The sequence below is a fragment of the Carassius carassius genome, unplaced genomic scaffold, assembly GCF_963082965.1.
Source record: "Carassius carassius unplaced genomic scaffold, fCarCar2.1 SCAFFOLD_68, whole genome shotgun sequence".
NCBI lineage: Eukaryota > Metazoa > Chordata > Actinopteri > Cypriniformes > Cyprinidae > Carassius > Carassius carassius.
Genome location: NW_026775139.1, coordinates 214,060 through 233,668, shown reverse-complemented (window position 1 = coordinate 233,668; position 19,609 = coordinate 214,060). Strand labels below are relative to the sequence as shown.

Sequence of the window (19,609 nt, the reverse complement as noted above, 5' to 3'; positions counted from 1 at the left end):
GGAGATTCGAGATTGGTCTATAATTAACTAGTTCTTTAGGGTCAAGTTGTGTTTTTTTGATGAGAGGCTTAATAACAGCCAGTTTGAAGGTTTTGGGGACATGTCCTAATGACAATGAGGAATTAATAATAGTCAGAAGAGGATCTATGACTTCTGGAAGCACCTCTTTCAGGAGCTTAGATGGTATAGGGTCTAACATACATGTTGTTGGTTTAGATGATTTAACAAGTTTATACAATTCTTCCTCTCCTATGGTAGAGAATGAGTGGAACTGTTCCTAAGGGGGTCTATAGTGCACTGTCTGATGTGATACTGTAGCTGACGGCTGAATGGTTGCAATTTTATCTCTAATAGTATCTATTTTAGAAGTAAAGTAGTTCATAAAGTCATTACTGCTGTGGTGTTGGGAAATGTCAACACTTGTTGAGGCTTTATTTTTCGTTAATTTAGCCACTGTATTGAATAAATACCTGGGGTTATGTTTGTTTTCTTCTAAAAGAGAAGAAAAGTAATCGGATCTAGCAGTTTTTAATGCTTTTCTGTAGGATATGTTACTTTCCCGCCAAGCAATACGAAATACCTCTAGTTTTGTTTTCCTCCAGCTGCGCTCCATTTTTCGGGCTGCTCTCTTTAGGGTGCGAGTATGCTCATTATACCATGGTGTCAAACTGTTTTCCTTAACCTTCCTTAAGCGTAAAGGAGCAAATTTATTTAAAGTGCTAGAAAAGAGAGAGTCCATAGTTTCTGTTACATCATCAAGTTGTTCTGAGGTTTTGGATATGCTAAGGAATTTGGATACATCAGGAAGATAACTTAAAAAGCAGTCTTTTGTGTTAGAAGTGATGGTTCTTCCATACTTGTAACAAGAAGTAGAATTTACAATTTTGGCTATATGAATTTTGCAAAGAACTAAATAATGATCTGAGATATCATCACTTGGCTGAATAATTTCAACACCATCAACATCAATTCCATGTGACAGTATTAAATCTAGAGTATGATTTCGACAATGAGTAGGTCCTGAAACGTGTTGTCTAACACCAATAGAGTTCAGAATGTCTATAAATGCTGATCCCAATGCATCGTTTTCATTATCAACATGGATATTAAAATCACCAACTATTAAGACTTTATCTGCAGCCAGAACTAACTCGGATGTAAAATCACCAAACTCTTTAATAAAGTCTGTATGGTGCCCTGGTGGCCTGTATACAGTAGCCAGTACAAACATAACAGGGGATTTATCATTAACATTTGTTTCTTTGGATAATGTTATATGAAGTACCATTACTTCAAACGAGTTATACTTGTAGCCTGCCCTCTGAGAAATCCTGAAAACGTTGTTATAAATTGAAGCAACACCTCCACCTTTGCCTTTTAGACGTGTCTCATGTTTATAACAGTAATCTTGGGGGGTGGACTCATTTAAAATAATGTAATCATCAGGTTTTAGCCAGGTTTCTGTCAAACAGAGTACATCTATATTATGATCAGTGATCATATTATTTACAAAAAGTGTTTTTGGAGAAAGGGATCTGATATTCAATAAGCCAAGCTTTATCATTTGTTTATCCATATTGCTTCTGTTTTTTATTTGTTGAACCTCAATTAAATTGTTAATCTTAACTTGGTTTGGACGTTTTTTGTATTTTCTAGTTCGGGGAACAGACACAGTCTCTATAGTGTGATATCTAGGTGAAAAAGTCTCTATGTGCTGAGAATTAACTGACCTCTGTGACGGGAGGCAGCTAGCAGACGGTCGGTTTAGCCAGACTGTCTGCTTCCTGACCTGGGCCCCAGTTAGTCAAGTATAAACACTAAGACTATTTGCCATATTTCTAGAGAGAAGAGTGGCGCCACCCCAGGAGGGATGAAGACCATCTCTTTTAAACAGGTCAGGTCTGCCCCAAAAGCTCGTCCAATTGTCTATGAAACCTATGTTATTCTGTGGGCACCACTTAGACATCCAGCCATTGAGTGATGACAATCTGCTATGAATCCATCACCACGGTAAGCAGGGAGGGGACCAGAGCATATTACAGTGTCTGACATCGTGCTTGCAAGCACACACCTCTTTAATGCTCTGCACGCGTGGGTTCGAATCCCATCTTCGTCGGTCCTTGCTGTGATTGTTCATCTGCTCTGCACATTTTGTGCACTTTCCTTATGTGACACGTTCACGTTCGTACATGTACAAAAATGAACTATACTTTGGTGCCAAGGGTGAGCTTCAACATCACAGTGCTAAAAGGTTCTTCAGGAAAACCAACACAGCCCAGAGGTCAGTCGGGCCCCCACACGAGTGACGAGGGGGCTGAGTGGTTAAGGCGATGGACTGCTAATCCATTGTGCTCTGCACGCGTGGGTTCGAATCCCATCCTCGTCGGTCCTTGCTGTGATTGTTCATCTGCTTTGCACATTTTGTGCACTTTCCTTATGTGACACGTTCACCTCATGCAGTGCGATTCAAAACGGTCGATGATCCGAATCAGGTGTGTTAAATAATGGAAGCACGCAATGCATTAAGGACACGAGACCTATTCTTCAACAACACGATAAGCTTCAAAAGAAGCTGGCAAAAATTGCCAAGGCTGACTCTATTTCAAGTCATCCTGGCGGGGTATTGGGTAAAGTTTTCAACCAGCAATGATCGCGCCTCGGATGAGCCTCATAGGCTACAATATTGCCTCTGCGAAAGAATGTCACCTTTATTTATATAGCGCTTTAAACAAAATACATTGCGTCAAAGCAACTGAACAACATTCATTAGGAAAACAGTGTCAATAATGCAAAAAATGTGACTTCCTGTTTGTTGTTGGCGGCTGTACTGCGTTTGAGCTCCGTCACTATATTCTTTTCATTGACTATTTTTAACTCAAAAATCAATTTTATACATCATCGTTTCCGTTTATATAACGTGTGAATATATCCTCTATTGTATTCTACAACAAAAACAATCAGAGCGCCTCGCTATCACTAGTTTTATTTTGATCTCCCGGGTCCGCTATTAGCTTTTAGCCCGGTAGCATCAGCGGCGTGGTTGCAGCTAACTGCGCCAACATTGCTAATACTCTATTCACACACATTACCACTGCTGTACTCACTGTTACTTGCTTTAATGGCGGATGAATGTCTCCACTCTGTGCAACTTGAGCTCGAGGCCGTGGGAAAGCAGATTCGCGACCTGGAGGTGAGGCAGGCCCAGCTGAGAGAGCGGAGAACCGCGCTGGAATCATCCCGGGCTGACGCTCACAAGTCCGGGGTAAGTATACAGCGATCTGCTAACAGTCCCACCACGTCTACTCTGTGTGTTTCTCTGCACAGGCCCGGTGCACCCAGGACGCGATCTTCCCAGATGTCCTTCACTGCGACGCCGGGACACCACGGACCCTGGGTGCATCCACAGCGGAGGACGCGAGCCGGGTCCCGGGCGACGACTTCTCCCCCTCCTGCCTTCGACATCTCCATCCGGAACTGCTTCGCTCCCCTCCGCGAGACAGGACGCGACGCTGTGATCATCGGAGACTCCATCGTCCGACACGTAAGTGCTACATTAGCCGAAGGTAAAGTGCACACTCATTGTTTGCCTGGTGCTCGTGTTCTCGATGTTTCTGCGCAGATACCCGCGATCCTGAAGGTCGACGAGAGCCCCAGAGCGGTCGTGCTTAACGCCGGGGTTAACGACACCACGCTGCGGCAGACGGAGACGCTGAAGAGGGACTTCAGCAGCCTGATCGAGACGGTTCGCAGCACGACGCCCGCGGCGACGATCGTCGTGTCAGGACCACTGCCCACTTATCGGCGAGTTTTGTTCCACCCACTTAAATGATAAAAGTACTTGTGCTGTAAAAACTATTAAGACTGTGTCTGTTCCCCGAATAGTGAGGTCAAAATATAATGTAGGATCTAAAAAAAATCATATCGTAATTAAACCAGAAAAATGTAAAGTAAATGAACAAAAACAATTTTTAAAGTTTGGGCTCATAAATATTAGATCACTCACACCCAAAGCAGTTATTGTAAATGAAATGATCACAGAAAATAGTTTTGATGTACTCTGCTTGACTGAAACCTGGCTAAAACCAAATGATTATTTTGGTCTAAATGAGTCTACTCCACCAAACTACTGTTATAAGCATGAGCCCCGTCAGACTGGTCGTGGAGGAGGTGTTGCAACAATATATAGTGATATTCTCAATGTTACCCAGAAAACAGGATACAGGTTTAACTCTTTTGAAATACTTCTGCTAAATGTTACACTGTCAGACATGCAAAAGAAATCTAATGTATCTCTTGCTCTGGCTACTGTGTATAGACCACCACGGCCGTATACAGAATTCCTAAAAGAATTTGCAGATTTCCTCTCAGACCTTCTAGTTACAGTTGATAAGGCGCTAATCATGGGAGATTTTAATATTCACGTTGATAATGCAAATGATACATTAGGACTTGCGTTTACTGACCTAATAAACTCCTTTGGAGTCAAGCAAAATGTCACCGGGCCCACTCATCGTTTTAATCATACACTAGATCTAATTATATCGCATGGAATCGATCTTACTGCTATAGATATTGTACCCCAATGTGATGATATTACAGACCATTTCCTTGTATCGTGCATGCTGCGTATAACTGATATTAACTATATGTCTCAGTGTTACCGTCTGGGCAGAACTATTGTTCCAGCCACCAAAGACAGATTCGCAAATAACCTGCCTGATCTATCTCAACTGCTATGTGTACCCAAAAATACACATGAATTAGACGAAATTACTGACAACATGGGCACTATTTTCTCTAATACATTAAAAGCTGTTGCCCCCATCAAATTGAAAAAGGTAAGAGAAAAACGTACTGTGCCATGGTATAACAGTAATACTCACTCTCTCAAGAAAGTAACTCGTAGTCTTGAACGCAAATGGAGAAAAACTAACTAGGAAGTTTTTAAAATTGCATGGAAAAACAGTATGTCCAGGTATAGACAGGCTCTAAAAACTGCTAGGGCAGAGCATATCCACAACCTCATTGAAAATAACCAAAACAATCCAAGGTTTTTATTTAGCACAGTGGCTAAATTAACAAATTACCAGACGCCACCTGATTCAAATATTCCACCAACGTTAAATAGTAATGACTTTATGAATTTCTTCACTGATAAAATAGATAACATTAGAAATACAATAGCGAATGTAGATTCTACAGCATCTAACACTTCAGTTTCATCCATCGCACCCAAAGATAAACTGCAGTGCTTTACAAATATAGGACAGGAAGAGCTAAATAAACTTATCACTGTATCTAAACCAACAACATGTTTATTAGATCCTGTACCCACTAAATTACTAAAAGAGCTGTTACCTGTAGCCGAAGAACCGCTTCTCAATATCATTAACTCGTCGTTATCTTTAGGTCACGTCCCAAAACCATTCAAGCTGGCGGTTATCAAGCCTCTTATTAAGAAACCAAAACTAGATCCTAGTGTACTGGCAAATTATAGGCCTATTTCAAATCTTCCATTTATGTCTAAAATTTTAGAAAAAGTTGTGTCTGCTCAATTGAGCACCTTCCTGCATAAAAATGATCTGTATGAAGAATTTCAGTCAGGTTTTAGGCCCCACCATAGCACAGAAACTGCACTTGTTAAAATTACAAATGACCTGCTTCTTGCGTCAGATCAAGGCTGCATCTCATTTCTAGTCTTACTTGATCTTAGTGCTGCGTTCGACACCATAGATCATGACATACTCATAGATCGATTACAAAACTATACAGGTATTCAAGGGCAGGCTCTAAGATGGTTTAGATCCTACCTGTCCGATCGCTACCATTTTGTTTACTTAAATGGGGTGTCATCTCATTTATCATCAGTAAAATATGGAGTGCCACAAGGATCCGTCCTAGGTCCCCTTCTATTTTCAATATACATGTTGCCCCTTGGTAATATTATTAGAAAATACGGAATTAGCTTCCACTGTTATGCTGATGATACTCAACTATATATTTCAACGAGACCAGATGAAACTTCCCAATTATCTAAGCTAACAGAGTGTGTTAAAAATGTAAAAGATTGGATGACAAATAATTTTCTCCAATTAAATTCGGATAAGACAGAGATATTAATTATTGGACCAAAAAACACCACACAGAATCTTGTAGATTACAATCTGCAACTAGACGGATGTACTGTTACTTCCTCTACAGTCAGAAATCTGGGTGTTATATTGGACAGCAATTTGTCTTTTGAAAATCATATTTCCAATGTTACAAAAACCGCATTCTTCCATCTTAGAAACATTGCCAAGCTACGAAACATGTTATCTGTTTCTGATGCAGAAAAGCTAGTTCATGCTTTCATGACCTCTAGACTGGACTATTGTAATGGACTTCTAGGTGGTTGTCCTGCTTCGTCAATAAACAAGCTACAGGTAGTCCAAAATGCAGCAGCTAGAGTCCTTACCAGGTCAAGAAAATATGATCATATTACCCCAATTTTACAGTCTCTGCACTGGCTACCTATTAAGTTCCGTATCAGTTACAAATTATCATTACTTACCTATAAGGCCCTAAATGGTTTAGCTCCTGCGTACCTAACTAGCCTTCTACCACGCTACAACCCATCACGCACCCTAAGGTCACAAAACGCTGGACTTTTGGTAGTTCCTAGGATAGCAAAGTCCACTAAAGGAGGTAGAGCTTTTTCACATTTGGCTCCCAAACTCTGGAATAGCCTTCCTGATAATGTTCGGGGTTCAGACACACTCTCTCTGTTTAAATCTAGATTAAAAACGCATCTCTTTCGCCAAGCATTCGAATAATGTATCTCTTAAATTGTGAGTGTAGTTGCATCTGCATTTTTATTTTTAGCTTGGGTTAAACTAATTTTACTTTGTTGGATCAGCAGCTATGTTAATGATGTCTCTATTTTGTTTCTATGTTTTGCCACGGGATTTACATCCCGTGGTAACTAGGATTTACACAAGCTCCAGTCTGGATCCAGAACAGCTGAGAAGAGATGATGCTGACCCTCAGAGGACCCCAGATGATGCTAACCTTGAATCAACAAACAGAACTAACAATTATTGCTACATGTGTGACTGCATCCTATAATTACTATTAATTAATAATATTGATAGTTCATCATCTAGCTGACTACGTCTTGTATTATTATTATTATTATTTTTATTTTTATAAAATCCTGTCAAACGTGCACAAACTACTAGCTACTACTAAATATTGTAGAAACATAATTTTCTGTAAAGTTGCTTTGTAACGATTTGTATTGTAAAAAGCGCTATACAAATAAACTTGAATTGAATTGAATTGAAGTTTGAATTAAAGGCAGTTCATCATTGGATTCAGTTATGTCATCTCTGTTCAGTTAAATAGTGTCTGTGCATTTATTTGCAATCAAGTCAACGATATCGCTGTAGATGAAGTGTCCCCAACTAAGCAAGCCAGAGGCGACAGCGGCAAGGAACCGAAACTCCATCGGTGACAGAATGGAGAAAAAAACCTTGGGAGAAACCAGGCTCAGTTGGGGGGCCAGTTCTCCTCTGACCAGACGAAACCAGTAGTTCAATTCCAGACTGCAGCAAAGTCAGATTGTGCAGAAGAATCATCTGTTTTACTGTGGTCTTGTCCTGGTGCTCCTCTGAGACAAGGTCTTTACAGGGGATCTGTATCTGGGGCTCTAGTTGTCCTGGTCTCCGCTGTCTTTCAGGGATGTAGAGGTCCTTTCTAGGTGCTGATCCAGCATCTGGTCTGGATACGTACTGGATCCGGGTGACTGCAGTGACCCTCTGATCTGGATACAGACTGGATCTGGTGGCCACGGTGACCTCGGAACAAGAGAGAAACAGACAAATATTAGCGTAGATGCCATTCTTCTAATGATGTAGCAAGTACATAGGTTGTTATGGGAAGTGTTGCCGGTTCCGATTTACCTAATTAATGCAGCCTAAAAATCCTTTAACGGATTTGGATAATAAAAGCATATTAGTATGTTATGTGTATGCCAGGTTAAAGAGATGGGTCTTTAATCTAGATTTAAACTGCAAGAGTGTGTCTGCCTCCCGAACAATGTTAGGTAGGTTATTCCAGAGTTTAGGCGCCAAATAGGAAAAGGATCTGCCGCCTGCAGTTGATTTTGATATTCTAGGTATTATCAAATTACCTGAGTTTTGAGAACGTAGTGGACGTAGAGGATTATAATGTAAAAGGAGCTCATTCAAATACTGAGGTGCTTTTTAGTGATCTCCGACTGGCGAAGTCGAACATCATTAGCGCCGGCATGAATAACAATCTTACTGTATTTACGTTTAGCATTAGCCAGCACTTTTAAATTTGCCAAGATGTCAGGCGCTCTGGCTCCCGGTAAACATTTGACTATGGTGGCTGGTGTCTCTATATTCACGTTCCGTACAATAGAATCACCAATAACTAGAGCACTTTCATCAGGTTTCTCAGTGGGTGCATCACTGAGTGGGGAGAACCTGTTTAATTTTTTGATCGGAACAGAAGAGCGGTGTTTTGACCCACGACTACGCTGCCTCACCGTCACCCAGTTGCCCTGCTGCTGGGGCTCTGTTTCCGGAAAAGAACAATGTATAGGAATCCCTGAGCTAGACGCATCCAAAGCCGTATCTAGAGCCCTAACATTTTTACTGTCCTCAATTACAGTTTGGATGCGTGTCTCTAATTCTGAAATCTTCTCTGTCAGCCTAACTATTTCCCTGCATTTATCACATGTGAATGGTGAATGGTGGCAAGGGTCGCGACCTTTCAGCTGGAGCCATGTGGACGTGGAACGACAGGGTGGTAAATAGCTCCAAACTGCGTGGTGTGTCTACGAAAACCAGTAGGCAGTATGTACGAGAAGCCTTATTCGCTGCTCTCTCTTTACTTAAAGAGGAGTGTGTGTTGCTTTCCCGAACCCCTGGGGGAAGAGAGTTATGGGTATCTTGGCAACAAAGGGGTGGAGTCGTAAAGCTCGTGGTCTGGGTCAGGATAGATTCTGTTTGACGAGGCCCCTGGGGAGTTGGGTAGGATACAGTGACGAGTGCAAAGACACTGCAAACAAGTTCTGAGGGAGGTCCTGTGTCAAATGTGCTACCTTTTGCTAGACTCAGGTGTTCTCTCAAAACGGCAACGGAGACCAGAACGACAGAGGGCCACAATGACAAGCGCTTGTCTGAGGGGGGTCATGAGATAGGAGCAAGCTCAGCTTTTAAGAGTACAAAGAACATCAGTCATAAACGATGAAAAATGCAACAGGTGCTGGACAAAGCCTTTCGCTTTTGCCTTTAAACTTTCGAGAGCGCACGTGTTTAACCTCCTGCATTCGAATGCGCAAACAAATGGAATATGCTTTGAAATTCTACGTGTTCAACTGTACGCATATCTCAGCGTACATGTACAAAAATGAACTATACTTTGGTGCCAAGGGTGAGCTTCAACATCACAGTGCTAAAAGGTTCTTCAGGAAAACCACCACAGCCCAGAGGTCAGTCGGGCCCTCACACGAGTGACGAGGTGGCCGAGTGGTTAAAGCAATGGACTGCTAATCCTTTGTGCTCTGCACGCGTGGGTTCGAATCCCATCCTCCTCGATCCTTGCTGTGATTGTTCATCTGCTTTGCACATTTGGTGCACTTTCCTTATGTGACATTTTCACCTCATGCAGTGCGATTCAAAACGGTCGATGATCCGAATCAGGTGTGTTAAATAATGGAAGCACGCAATGCATTAAGGACACGAGACCTATTCTTCAACAACACGATAAGCTTCAAAAGAAGGCGGCAAAAATTGCCAAGGCTGACTCTATTTCAAGTCATCCTGGCGGGGTATTGGGTAAAGTTTTCAACCAGCAATGATCGCGCCTCGGATGAGCCTCATAGGCTACAATATTGCCTCTGCGAAAGAATGGTGGCAAGGGTCGCGACCTTTCACCTGGAGCCATGTGGACGTGGAACGACAGGGTGGTAAATAGCTCCAAACTGCGTGGTGTGTCTACGAAAACCAGTAGGCAGTATGTACGAGAAGCCTTATTCGCTGCTCTCTCTTTACTTAAAGAGGAGTGTGTGTTGCTTTCCCGAACCCCTGGGGGAAGAGAGTTATGGGTATCTTGGCAACAAAGGGGTGGAGTCGTAAAGCTCGCGGTCTGGCCAGGATAAATTCTGTTTGACGAGGCCCCTGGGGGGTTGGGTAGGATACAGTGACGAGTGCAAAGACACTGCAAACAAGTTCTGAGGGAGGTCCTGTGTCAAATGTGCTACCTTTTGCTAGACTCAGGTGTTCTCTCAAAACGGCAACGGAGACCAGAACGACAGAGGGCCACAATGACAAGCGCTTGTCTGAGGGGGGTCATGAGATAGGAGCAAGCTCAGCTTTTAAGAGTACAAAGAACATCAGTCATAAACGATGAATAATGCAGCTGGTGCTGGACAAAGGTTAAACTTTCGAGAGCGCACGTGTTTAACCTCCTGCATTCGAATGCGCAAACAAATGGAATATGCTTTGAAATTCTACGTGTTCAACTGTACGCATATCTCAGCGTACATGTACAAAAATTAACTATACTTTGGTTTCAAGGGTGAGCTTCAACGTCACAGTGCTAAAAGGTTCTTCAGGAAAACCACCGCAGCCCAGAGGTCAGTCAGGCACTCACATGAGTGACGAGGTGGCCGAGTGGTTAAGGCGATGTACTGCTAATTCATTGTGCTCTGCACGCGTGGGTTCGAATCCCATCCTCGTCGGTCCTTGCTGTGATTGTTCATCTGCTCTGCACATTTTGTGCACTTTCCTTATGTGACACGTTCACCTCATGCAGTGCGATTCAAAACGGTCGATGATCCGAATCAGGTTTGTTAAATAATGGTAGCACGCAATGCATTAAGGACACGAGACCTATTCTTCAACAACACGATAAGCTTCAAAAGAAGCTGGCAAAAATTGCCAAGGATGACTCTATTTCAAGTCATCCTGGCGGGGTATTGGGTAAAGTTTTCAACCAGCAATGATCGCGCCTCGGGTGAGCCTCATAGGCTACAATATTGCCTCTGCGAAAGAATGGTGGCAAGGGTCGCGACCTTTCACCTGGAGCCATGTGGACGTGGAACGACAGGGTGGTAAATAGCTCCAAACTGCGTGGTGTGTCTACGAAAACCAGTAGGCAGTATGTACGAGAAGCCTTATTCGCTGCTCTCTCTTTACTTAAAGAGGAGTGTGTGTTGTTTTCCCGAACCCCTGGGGGAAGAGAGTTATGGGTATCTTGGCAACAAAGGGGTGGAGTCGTAAAGCTCGCGGTCTGGGTCAGGATAGATTCTGTTTGACGAGGCCCCTGGGGGGTTGGGTAGGATACAGTGACGAGTGCAAAGACACTGCAAACAAGATCTGAGGGAGGTCCTGTGTCAAATGTGCTACCTTTTGCTAGACTCAGGTGTTCTCTCAGAACGACAGAGGGCCACAATGACAAGCGCTTGTCTGAGGGGGGTCATGAGATAGGAGCAAGCTCAGCTTTTAAGAGTACAAAGAACATCAGTCATAAACGATGAATAATGCAGCTGGTGCTGGACAAAGGTTAAACTTTCGAAACGCACGTGTTTAACCTCCTGCATTCGAATGCACAAACAAATGGAATATGCTTTGAAATTCACGTGTTCAACTGTACGCATATCTCAGCGTACATGTACAAAAATGAACTATACTTTGGTTTCAAGGGTGAGCTTCAACGTCACAGTGCTTAAATGTTCTTCAGGAAAACCACCGCAGCCCAGAGGTCAGTCAGGCACTCACATGAGTGACGAGGTGGCCGAGTGGTTAAGGCGATGGACTGCTAATCCATTGTGCTCTGCACGCGTGGGTTCGAATCCCATCCTCGTCGGTCCTTGCTGTGATTGTTCATCTGCTCTGCACATTTTGTGCACTTTCCTTATGTGACACTTTCACCTCATGCAGTGCGATTCAAAACGGTCGATGATCCGAATCAGGTGTGTTAAATAATGGAAGCGCGCAATGCATTAAGCACACCAGACCTATTCTTCAACAACACGATAAGCTCCAAAAGAAGCTGGCAAAAATTGCCAAGGCTGACTCTATTTCAAGTCATCCTGGCAGGGTATTGGGTAAAGTTTTCAACCAGCAATGATCGCGCCTCGGATGAGCCTCATAGGCTACAATATTGCCTCTGCGAAAGAATGGTGGCAATGGGTCGCGACCTTTCACCTGGAGCCATGTGGACGTGGAACGACAGGGTGGTAAATAGCTCCAAACTGCGTGGTGTGTCTATGAAAACCAGTAGGCAGTATGTACGAGAAGCCTTATTCGCTGCTCTCTCTTTACTTAAAGAGGAGTGTGTGTTGCTTTCCCGAACCCCTGGGGGAAGAGAGTTATGGGTATCTTGGCAACAAAGGGGTGGAGTCGTAAAGCTCGCGGTCTGGGTCAGGATAGATTCTGTTTGACGAGGCCCCTGGGGGGTTGGGTAGGATACAGTGACGAGTGCAAAGACACTGCAAACAAGTTCTGAGGGAGGTCCTGTGTCAAATGTGCTAACTTTTGCTAGACTCAGGTGTTCTCTCAGAACGACAGAGGGCCACAATGACAAGCGCTTGTCTGAGGGGGGTCATGAGATAGGAGCAAGCTCAGCTTTTAAGAGTACAAAGAACATCAGTCATAAACGATAAAAAATGCAGCAGGTGCTGGGCAAAGTTCAAACTTTCGAGAGCGCACGTGTTTAACCTCCTGCATTCGAATGCGCAAACAAATGGAGTATGCTTTGAGATTCTACGTGTTCAACTGTACGCATATCTCAGCGTACATGTACAAAAATGAACTATACTTTGGTTTCAAGGGTGAGCTTCAACGTCACAGTGCTAAAAGGTTCTTCAGGAAAACCACCGCAGCCCAGAGGTCAGTCGGGCACTCACATGAGTGACGAGGTGGCCGACTGGTTAAGGCGATGGACTGCTAATCCATTGTGCTCTGCACGCGTGGGTTCGAATCCCATCCTCGTCGGTCCTTGCTGTGATTGTTCATCTGCTTTGCACATTTGGTGCACTTTCCTTATGTGACACTTTCACCTCATGCAGTGCGATTCAAAACGGTCGATGATCCGAATCAGGTGTGTTAAATAATGGAAGCACGCAATGCATTAAGGACACGAGACCTATTCTTCAACAACACGATAAGCTTCAAAAGAAGAAGGCAAAAATTGCCAAGGCTGACTCTATTTCAAGTCATCCTGGCGGGGTATTGGGTAAAGTTTTCAACCAGCAATGATCGCGCCTCGGATGAGCCTCATAGGCTACAATATTGCCTCTGCGAAAGAATGGTTGCAAGGGTCGCGACCTTTCAGCTGGAGCCATGTGGACGTGGAACGACAGGGTGGTAAATAGCTCCAAACTGCGTGGTGTGTCTACGAAAACCAGTAGGCAGTATGTACGAGAAGCCTTATTCGCTGCTCTCTCTTTACTTAAAGAGGAGTGTGTGTTGCTTTCCCGAACCCCTGGGGGAAGAGAGTTATGGGTATCTTGGCAACAAAGGGGTGGAGTCGTAAAGCTCGTGGTCTGGGTCAGGATAGATTCTGTTTGACGAGGCCCCTGGGGGTTTGGGTAGGATACAGTGACGAGTGCAAAGACACTGCAAACAAGTTCTGAGGGAGGTCCTGTGTCAAATGTGCTACCTTTTGCTAGACTCAGGTGTTCTCTCAAAACGGCAACGGAGACCAGAACGACAGAGGGCCACAATGACAAGCGCTTGTCTGAGGGGGGTCATGAGATAGGAGCAAGCTCAGCTTTTAAGAGTACAAAGAACATCAGTCATAAACGATGAAAAATGCAACAGGTGCTGGACAAAGTTTAAACTTTCGAGAGCGCACGTGTTTAACCTCCTGCATTCGAATGCGCAAACAAATGGAATATGCTTTGAAATTCTACGTGTTCAACTGTACGCATATCTCAGCGTACATGTACAAAAATGAACTATACTTTGGTGCCAAGGGTGAGCTTCAACATCACAGTGCTAAAAGACTCTTCAGGAAAGCCACCGCAGCCCAGAGGTCAGTCGGGCCCTCACACGAGTGACGAGGTGGCCGAGTGGTTAAGGCGATGGACTGCTAATCCATTGTGCTCTGCACGCGTGGGTTCGAATCCCATCCTCGTCGGTCCTTTCTGTGATTGTTCATCTGCTTTGCACATTTGGTGCACTTTCCTTATGTGACACTTTCACCTCATGCAGTGCGATTCAAAACGGTCGATGATCCGAATCAGGTGTGTTAAATAATGGAAGCACGCAATGCATTAATGACACGAGACCTATTCTTCAACAACACGATAAGCTTCAAAAGAAGCTGGCAAAAATTGCCAAGGCTGACTCTATTTCAAGTCATCCTGGCGGGGTATTGGGTAAAGTTTTCAACCAGCAATGATCGCGCTTCGGATGAGCCTCATAGGCTACAATATTGCCTCCGCGAAAGAATGGTGGCAAGGGTCGCGACCTTTCACCTGGAGCCATGTGGACGTGGAACGACAGGGTGGTAAATAGCTCCAAACTGCGTGGTGTGTCTACGATAGGCAGTATGTACGAGAAGCCTTATTCGCTGCTCTCTCTTTACTTAAAGAGGAGTGTGTGTTGCTTTCCCGAACCCCTGGGGGAAGAGAGTTATGGGTATCTTGGCAACAAAGGGGTGGAGTCGTAAAGCTCGTGGTCTGGGTCAGGATAGATTCTGTTTGACGAGGCCCCTGGGGGGTTGGGTAGGATACAGTGACGAGTGCAAAGACACTGCAAACAAGTTCTGAGGGAGGTCCTGTGTCAAATGTGCTACCTTTTGCTAGACTCAGGTGTTCTCTCAAAACGGCAACGGAGACCAGAACGACAGAGGGCCACAATGACAAGCGCTTGTCTGAGGGGGGTCATGAGATAGGAGCAAGCTCAGCTTTTAAGAGTACAAAGAACATCAGTCATAAACGATGAAAAATGCAACAGGTGCTGGACAAAGCCTTTCGCTTTTGCCTTTAAACTTTCGAGAGCGCACGTGTTTAACCTCCTGCATTCGAATGCGCAAACAAATGGAATATGCTTTGAAATTCTACGTGTTCAACTGTACGCATATCTCAGCGTACATGTACAAAAATGAACTATACTTTGGTGCCAAGGGTGAGCTCCAACATCACAGTGCTAAAAGGTTCTTCAGGAAAACCACCACAGCCCAGAGGTCAGTCGGGCCCTCACACGAGTGACGAGGTGGCCGAGTGGTTAAGGCGATGGACTGCTAATCCATTGTGCTCTGCACGCGTGGGTTCGAATCCCATCCTCGTCGTTCCTTCTTGTGATTGTTCATATGCTCTGCACATTTGGTGCACTTTCCTTATGTGACACGTTCACCTCATGCAGTGCGATTCATAACGGTCGATGATCCGAATCATGTGTGTTAAATAATGGAAGCACGCAATGCATTAAGGACACGAGACCTATTCTTCAACAACACGATAAGCTTCAAAAGAAGAAGGCAAAAATTGCCAAGGCTGACTCTATTTCAAGTCATCCTGGCGGGGTATTGGGTAAAGTTGTTAACCAGCAATGATCGCGCCTCGGATGAGCCTCATAGGCTACAATATTGCCTCTGCGAAAGAATGGTTGCAAGGGTCGCGACCTTTCAGCTGGAGCCATGTGGACGTGGAACGACAGGGTGGTAAATAGCTCCAAACTGCGTGGTGTGTCTACGAAAACCAGTAGGCAGTATGTACGAGAAGCCTTATTCGCTGCTCTCTCTTTACTTAAAGAGGAGTGTGTGTTGCTTTCCCGAACCCCTGGGGGAAGAGAGTTATGGGTATCTTGGCAACAAAGGGGTGGAGTCGTAAAGCTCGTGGTCTGGGTCAGGATAGATTCTGTTTGACGAGGCCCCTGGGGGGTTGGGTAGGATACAGTGACGAGTGCAAAGACACTGCAAACAAGTTCTGAGGGAGGTCCTGTGTCAAATGTGCTACCTTTTGCTAGACTCAGGTGTTCTCTCAAAACGGCAACGGAGACCAGAACGACAGAGGGCCACAATGACAAGCGCTTGTCTGAGGGGGGTCATGAGATAGGAGCAAGCTCAGCTTTTAAGAGTACAAAGAACATCAGTCATAAACGATGAAAAATGCAACAGGTGCTGGACAAAGTTTAAACTTTTTCTAGAGCGCACGTGTTTAACCTCCTGCATTCGAATGCGCAAACAAATGGAATATGCTTTGAAATTCTACGTGTTCAACTGTACGCATATCTCAGCGTACATGTACAAAAATGAACTATACTTTGGTGCCAAGGGTGAGCTTCAACATCACAGTGCTAAAAGACTCTTCAGGAAAGCCACCGCAGCCCAGAGGTCAGTCGGGCCCTCACACGAGTGACGAGGTGGCCGAGTGGTTAAGGCGATGGACTGCTAATCCATTGTGCTCTGCACGCGTGGGTTCGAATCCCATCCTCGTCGGTCCTTGCTGTGATTGTTCATGTGCTTTGCACATTTGGTGCACTTTCCTTATGTGACACTTTCACCTCATGCAGTGCGATTCAAAACGGTCGATGATCCGAATCATGTGTGTTAAATAATGGAAGCACGCAATGCATTAATGACACGAGACCTATTCTTCAACAACATGATAAGCTTCAAAAGAAGCTGGCAAAAATTGCCAAGGCTGACTCTATTTCAAGTCATCCTGGCGGGGTATTGGGTAAAGTTTTCAACCAGCAATGATCGCGCTTCGGATGAGCCTCATAGGCTACAATATTGCCTCTGCGAAAGAATGGTGGCAAGGGTCGCGACCTTTCACCTGGAGCCATGTGGACGTGGAACGACAGGGTGGTAAATAGCTCCAAACTGCGTGGTGTGTCTACGATAGGCAGTATGTACGAGAAGCCTTATTCGCTGCTTTCTCTTTACTTTAAAAGGAGAGTGTGTGTCTTTTTTCGAACCACTGGGGGAAGAGAGTTATGGGTATCTTGGCAACAAAGGGGTGGAGTCGTAAAGCTCGTGGTCTGGGTCAGGATAGATTCTGTTTGACGAGGCCCCTGGGGGTTTGGGTAGGATACAGTGACGAGTGCAAAGACACTGCAAACAAGTTCTGAGGGAGGTCCTGTGTCAAATGTGCTACCTTTTGCTAGACTCAGGTGTTCTCTCAAAACGGCAACGGAGACCAGAACGACAGAGGGCCACAATGACAAGCGCTTGTCTGAGGGGGGTCATGAGATAGGAGCAAGCTCAGCTTTTAAGAGTACAAAGAACATCAGTCATAAACGATGAAAAATGCAACAGGTGCTGGACAAAGTTTAAACTTTCGAGAGCGCACGTGTTTAACCTCCTGCATTCGAATGCGCAAACAAATGGAATATGCTTTGAAATTCTACGTGTTCAACTGTACGCATATCTCAGCGTACATGTACAAAAATGAACTATACTTTGGTGCCAAGGGTGAGCTTCAACATCACAGTGCTAAAAGACTCTTCAGGAAAGCCACCGCAGCCCAGAGGTCAGTCGGGCCCTCACACGAGTGACGAGGTGGCCGAGTGGTTAAGGCGATGGACTGCTAATCCATTGTGCTCTGCACGCGTGGGTTCGAATCCCATCCTCGTCGGTCCTTTCTGTGATTGTTCATCTGCTTTGCACATTTGGTGCACTTTCCTTATGTGACACTTTCACCTCATGCAGTGCGATTCAAAACGGTCGATGATCCGAATCAGGTGTGTTAAATAATGGAAGCACGCAATGCATTAATGACACGAGACCTATTCTTCAACAACACGATAAGCTTCAAAAGAAGCTGGCAAAAATTGCCAAGGCTGACTCTATTTCAAGTCATCCTGGCGGGGTATTGGGTAAAGTTTTCAACCAGCAATGATCGCGCTTCGGATGAGCCTCATAGGCTACAATATTGCCTCCGCGAAAGAATGGTGGCAAGGGTCGCGACCTTTCACCTGGAGCCATGTGGACGTGGAACGACAGGGTGGTAAATAGCTCCAAACTGCGTGGTGTGTCTACGATAGGCAGTATGTACGAGAAGCCTTATTCGCTGCTCTCTCTTTACTTAAAGAGGAGTGTGTGTTGCTTTCCCGAACCCCTGGGGGAAGAGAGTTATGGGTATCTTGGCAACAAAGGGGTGGAGTCGTAAAGCTCGTGGTCTGGGTCAGGATAGATTCTGTTTGACGAGGCCCCTGGGGGGTTGGGTAGGATACAGTGACGAGTGCAAAGACACTGCAAACAAGTTCTGAGGGAGGTCCTGTGTCAAATGTGCTACCTTTTGCTAGACTCAGGTGTTCTCTCAAAACGGCAACGGAGACCAGAACGACAGAGGGCCACAATGACAAGCGCTTGTCTGAGGGGGGTCATGAGATAGGAGCAAGCTCAGCTTTTAAGAGTACAAAGAACATCAGTCATAAACGATGAAAAATGCAACAGGTGCTGGACAAAGCCTTTCGCTTTTGCCTTTAAACTTTCGAGAGCGCACGTGTTTAACCTCCTGCATTCGAATGCGCAAACAAATGGAATATGCTTTGAAATTCTACGTGTTCAACTGTACGCATATCTCAGCGTACATGTACAAAAATGAACTATACTTTGGTGCCAAGGGTGAGCTCCAACATCACAGTGCTAAAAGGTTCTTCAGGAAAACCACCACAGCCCAGAGGTCAGTCGGGCCCTCACACGAGTGACGAGGTGGCCGAGTGGTTAAGGCGATGGACTGCTAATCCATTGTGCTCTGCACGCGTGGGTTCGAATCCCATCCTCGTCGTTCCTTCTTGTGATTGTTCATATGCTCTGCACATTTGGTGCACTTTCCTTATGTGACACGTTCACCTCATGCAGTGCGATTCATAACGGTCGATGATCCGAATCATGTGTGTTAAATAATGGAAGCACGCAATGCATTAAGGACACGAGACCTATTCTTCAACAACACGATAAGCTTCAAAAGAAGAAGGCAAAAATTGCCAAGGCTGACTCTATTTCAAGTCATCCTGGCGGGGTATTGGGTAAAGTTGTTAACCAGCAATGATCGCGCCTCGGATGAGCCTCATAGGCTACAATATTGCCTCTGCGAAAGAATGGTTGCAAGGGTCGCGACCTTTCAGCTGGAGCCATGTGGACGTGGAACGACAGGGTGGTAAATAGCTCCAAACTGCGTGGTGTGTCTACGAAAACCAGTAGGCAGTATGTACGAGAAGCCTTATTCGCTGCTCTCTCTTTACTTAAAGAGGAGTGTGTGTTGCTTTCCCGAACCCCTGGGGGAAGAGAGTTATGGGTATCTTGGCAACAAAGGGGTGGAGTCGTAAAGCTCGTGGTCTGGGTCAGGATAGATTCTGTTTGACGAGGCCCCTGGGGGGTTGGGTAGGATACAGTGACGAGTGCAAAGACACTGCAAACAAGTTCTGAGGGAGGTCCTGTGTCAAATGTGCTACCTTTTGCTAGACTCAGGTGTTCTCTCAAAACGGCAACGGAGACCAGAACGACAGAGGGCCACAATGACAAGCGCTTGTCTGAGGGGGGTCATGAGATAGGAGCAAGCTCAGCTTTTAAGAGTACAAAGAACATCAGTCATAAACGATGAAAAATGCAACAGGTGCTGGACAAAGTTTAAACTTTT

At 44.9% G+C, this 19,609-nt stretch overlaps 20 non-coding genes across 20 annotated transcripts; 10 read left to right on the top strand and 10 right to left on the bottom strand.

The window, feature by feature from the left end:
- The first annotated feature begins 2,304 nt into the window (after nt 1-2,304).
- trnas-gcu (transfer RNA serine (anticodon GCU)) lies at nt 2,305-2,386 on the top strand. Its single transcript has one exon. It is a non-coding gene; the product is annotated as a tRNA-Ser (tRNA).
- A 174-nt stretch (nt 2,387-2,560) lies between these two features.
- On the bottom strand, nt 2,561-2,701 carry LOC132137227 (U4 spliceosomal RNA). The gene has a single exon (XR_009431862.1). It is a non-coding gene; the product is annotated as a U4 spliceosomal RNA (small nuclear RNA).
- Nucleotides 2,702-9,525: 6,824 nt separating this feature from the next.
- trnas-gcu (transfer RNA serine (anticodon GCU)) lies at nt 9,526-9,607 on the top strand. The gene has a single exon. It is a non-coding gene; the product is annotated as a tRNA-Ser (tRNA).
- A 174-nt stretch (nt 9,608-9,781) lies between these two features.
- LOC132137065 (U4 spliceosomal RNA) lies at nt 9,782-9,922 on the bottom strand. The gene has a single exon (XR_009431704.1). It is a non-coding gene; the product is annotated as a U4 spliceosomal RNA (small nuclear RNA).
- A 749-nt stretch (nt 9,923-10,671) lies between these two features.
- trnas-gcu (transfer RNA serine (anticodon GCU)) lies at nt 10,672-10,753 on the top strand. Its single transcript has one exon. It is a non-coding gene; the product is annotated as a tRNA-Ser (tRNA).
- A 174-nt stretch (nt 10,754-10,927) lies between these two features.
- LOC132137171 (U4 spliceosomal RNA) lies at nt 10,928-11,068 on the bottom strand. Its single transcript, XR_009431808.1, has one exon. It is a non-coding gene; the product is annotated as a U4 spliceosomal RNA (small nuclear RNA).
- Nucleotides 11,069-11,798: 730 nt separating this feature from the next.
- trnas-gcu (transfer RNA serine (anticodon GCU)) lies at nt 11,799-11,880 on the top strand. The gene has a single exon. It is a non-coding gene; the product is annotated as a tRNA-Ser (tRNA).
- Nucleotides 11,881-12,054: 174 nt separating this feature from the next.
- LOC132137131 (U4 spliceosomal RNA) lies at nt 12,055-12,195 on the bottom strand. Its single transcript, XR_009431768.1, has one exon. It is a non-coding gene; the product is annotated as a U4 spliceosomal RNA (small nuclear RNA).
- A 733-nt stretch (nt 12,196-12,928) lies between these two features.
- On the top strand, nt 12,929-13,010 carry trnas-gcu (transfer RNA serine (anticodon GCU)). The gene has a single exon. It is a non-coding gene; the product is annotated as a tRNA-Ser (tRNA).
- Nucleotides 13,011-13,184: 174 nt separating this feature from the next.
- LOC132137028 (U4 spliceosomal RNA) lies at nt 13,185-13,325 on the bottom strand. Its single transcript, XR_009431667.1, has one exon. It is a non-coding gene; the product is annotated as a U4 spliceosomal RNA (small nuclear RNA).
- A 750-nt stretch (nt 13,326-14,075) lies between these two features.
- On the top strand, nt 14,076-14,157 carry trnas-gcu (transfer RNA serine (anticodon GCU)). The gene has a single exon. It is a non-coding gene; the product is annotated as a tRNA-Ser (tRNA).
- Nucleotides 14,158-14,331: 174 nt separating this feature from the next.
- Nucleotides 14,332-14,472, bottom strand: LOC132137172 (U4 spliceosomal RNA). Its single transcript, XR_009431809.1, has one exon. It is a non-coding gene; the product is annotated as a U4 spliceosomal RNA (small nuclear RNA).
- A 758-nt stretch (nt 14,473-15,230) lies between these two features.
- Nucleotides 15,231-15,312, top strand: trnas-gcu (transfer RNA serine (anticodon GCU)). The gene has a single exon. It is a non-coding gene; the product is annotated as a tRNA-Ser (tRNA).
- A 174-nt stretch (nt 15,313-15,486) lies between these two features.
- On the bottom strand, nt 15,487-15,627 carry LOC132137181 (U4 spliceosomal RNA). Its single transcript, XR_009431818.1, has one exon. It is a non-coding gene; the product is annotated as a U4 spliceosomal RNA (small nuclear RNA).
- A 752-nt stretch (nt 15,628-16,379) lies between these two features.
- Nucleotides 16,380-16,461, top strand: trnas-gcu (transfer RNA serine (anticodon GCU)). The gene has a single exon. It is a non-coding gene; the product is annotated as a tRNA-Ser (tRNA).
- A 174-nt stretch (nt 16,462-16,635) lies between these two features.
- LOC132137138 (U4 spliceosomal RNA) lies at nt 16,636-16,776 on the bottom strand. The gene has a single exon (XR_009431774.1). It is a non-coding gene; the product is annotated as a U4 spliceosomal RNA (small nuclear RNA).
- Nucleotides 16,777-17,520: 744 nt separating this feature from the next.
- On the top strand, nt 17,521-17,602 carry trnas-gcu (transfer RNA serine (anticodon GCU)). Its single transcript has one exon. It is a non-coding gene; the product is annotated as a tRNA-Ser (tRNA).
- Nucleotides 17,603-17,776: 174 nt separating this feature from the next.
- On the bottom strand, nt 17,777-17,917 carry LOC132137170 (U4 spliceosomal RNA). Its single transcript, XR_009431807.1, has one exon. It is a non-coding gene; the product is annotated as a U4 spliceosomal RNA (small nuclear RNA).
- Nucleotides 17,918-18,675: 758 nt separating this feature from the next.
- Nucleotides 18,676-18,757, top strand: trnas-gcu (transfer RNA serine (anticodon GCU)). Its single transcript has one exon. It is a non-coding gene; the product is annotated as a tRNA-Ser (tRNA).
- Nucleotides 18,758-18,931: 174 nt separating this feature from the next.
- On the bottom strand, nt 18,932-19,072 carry LOC132137180 (U4 spliceosomal RNA). The gene has a single exon (XR_009431817.1). It is a non-coding gene; the product is annotated as a U4 spliceosomal RNA (small nuclear RNA).
- Nucleotides 19,073-19,609: the final 537 nt, after the last annotated feature.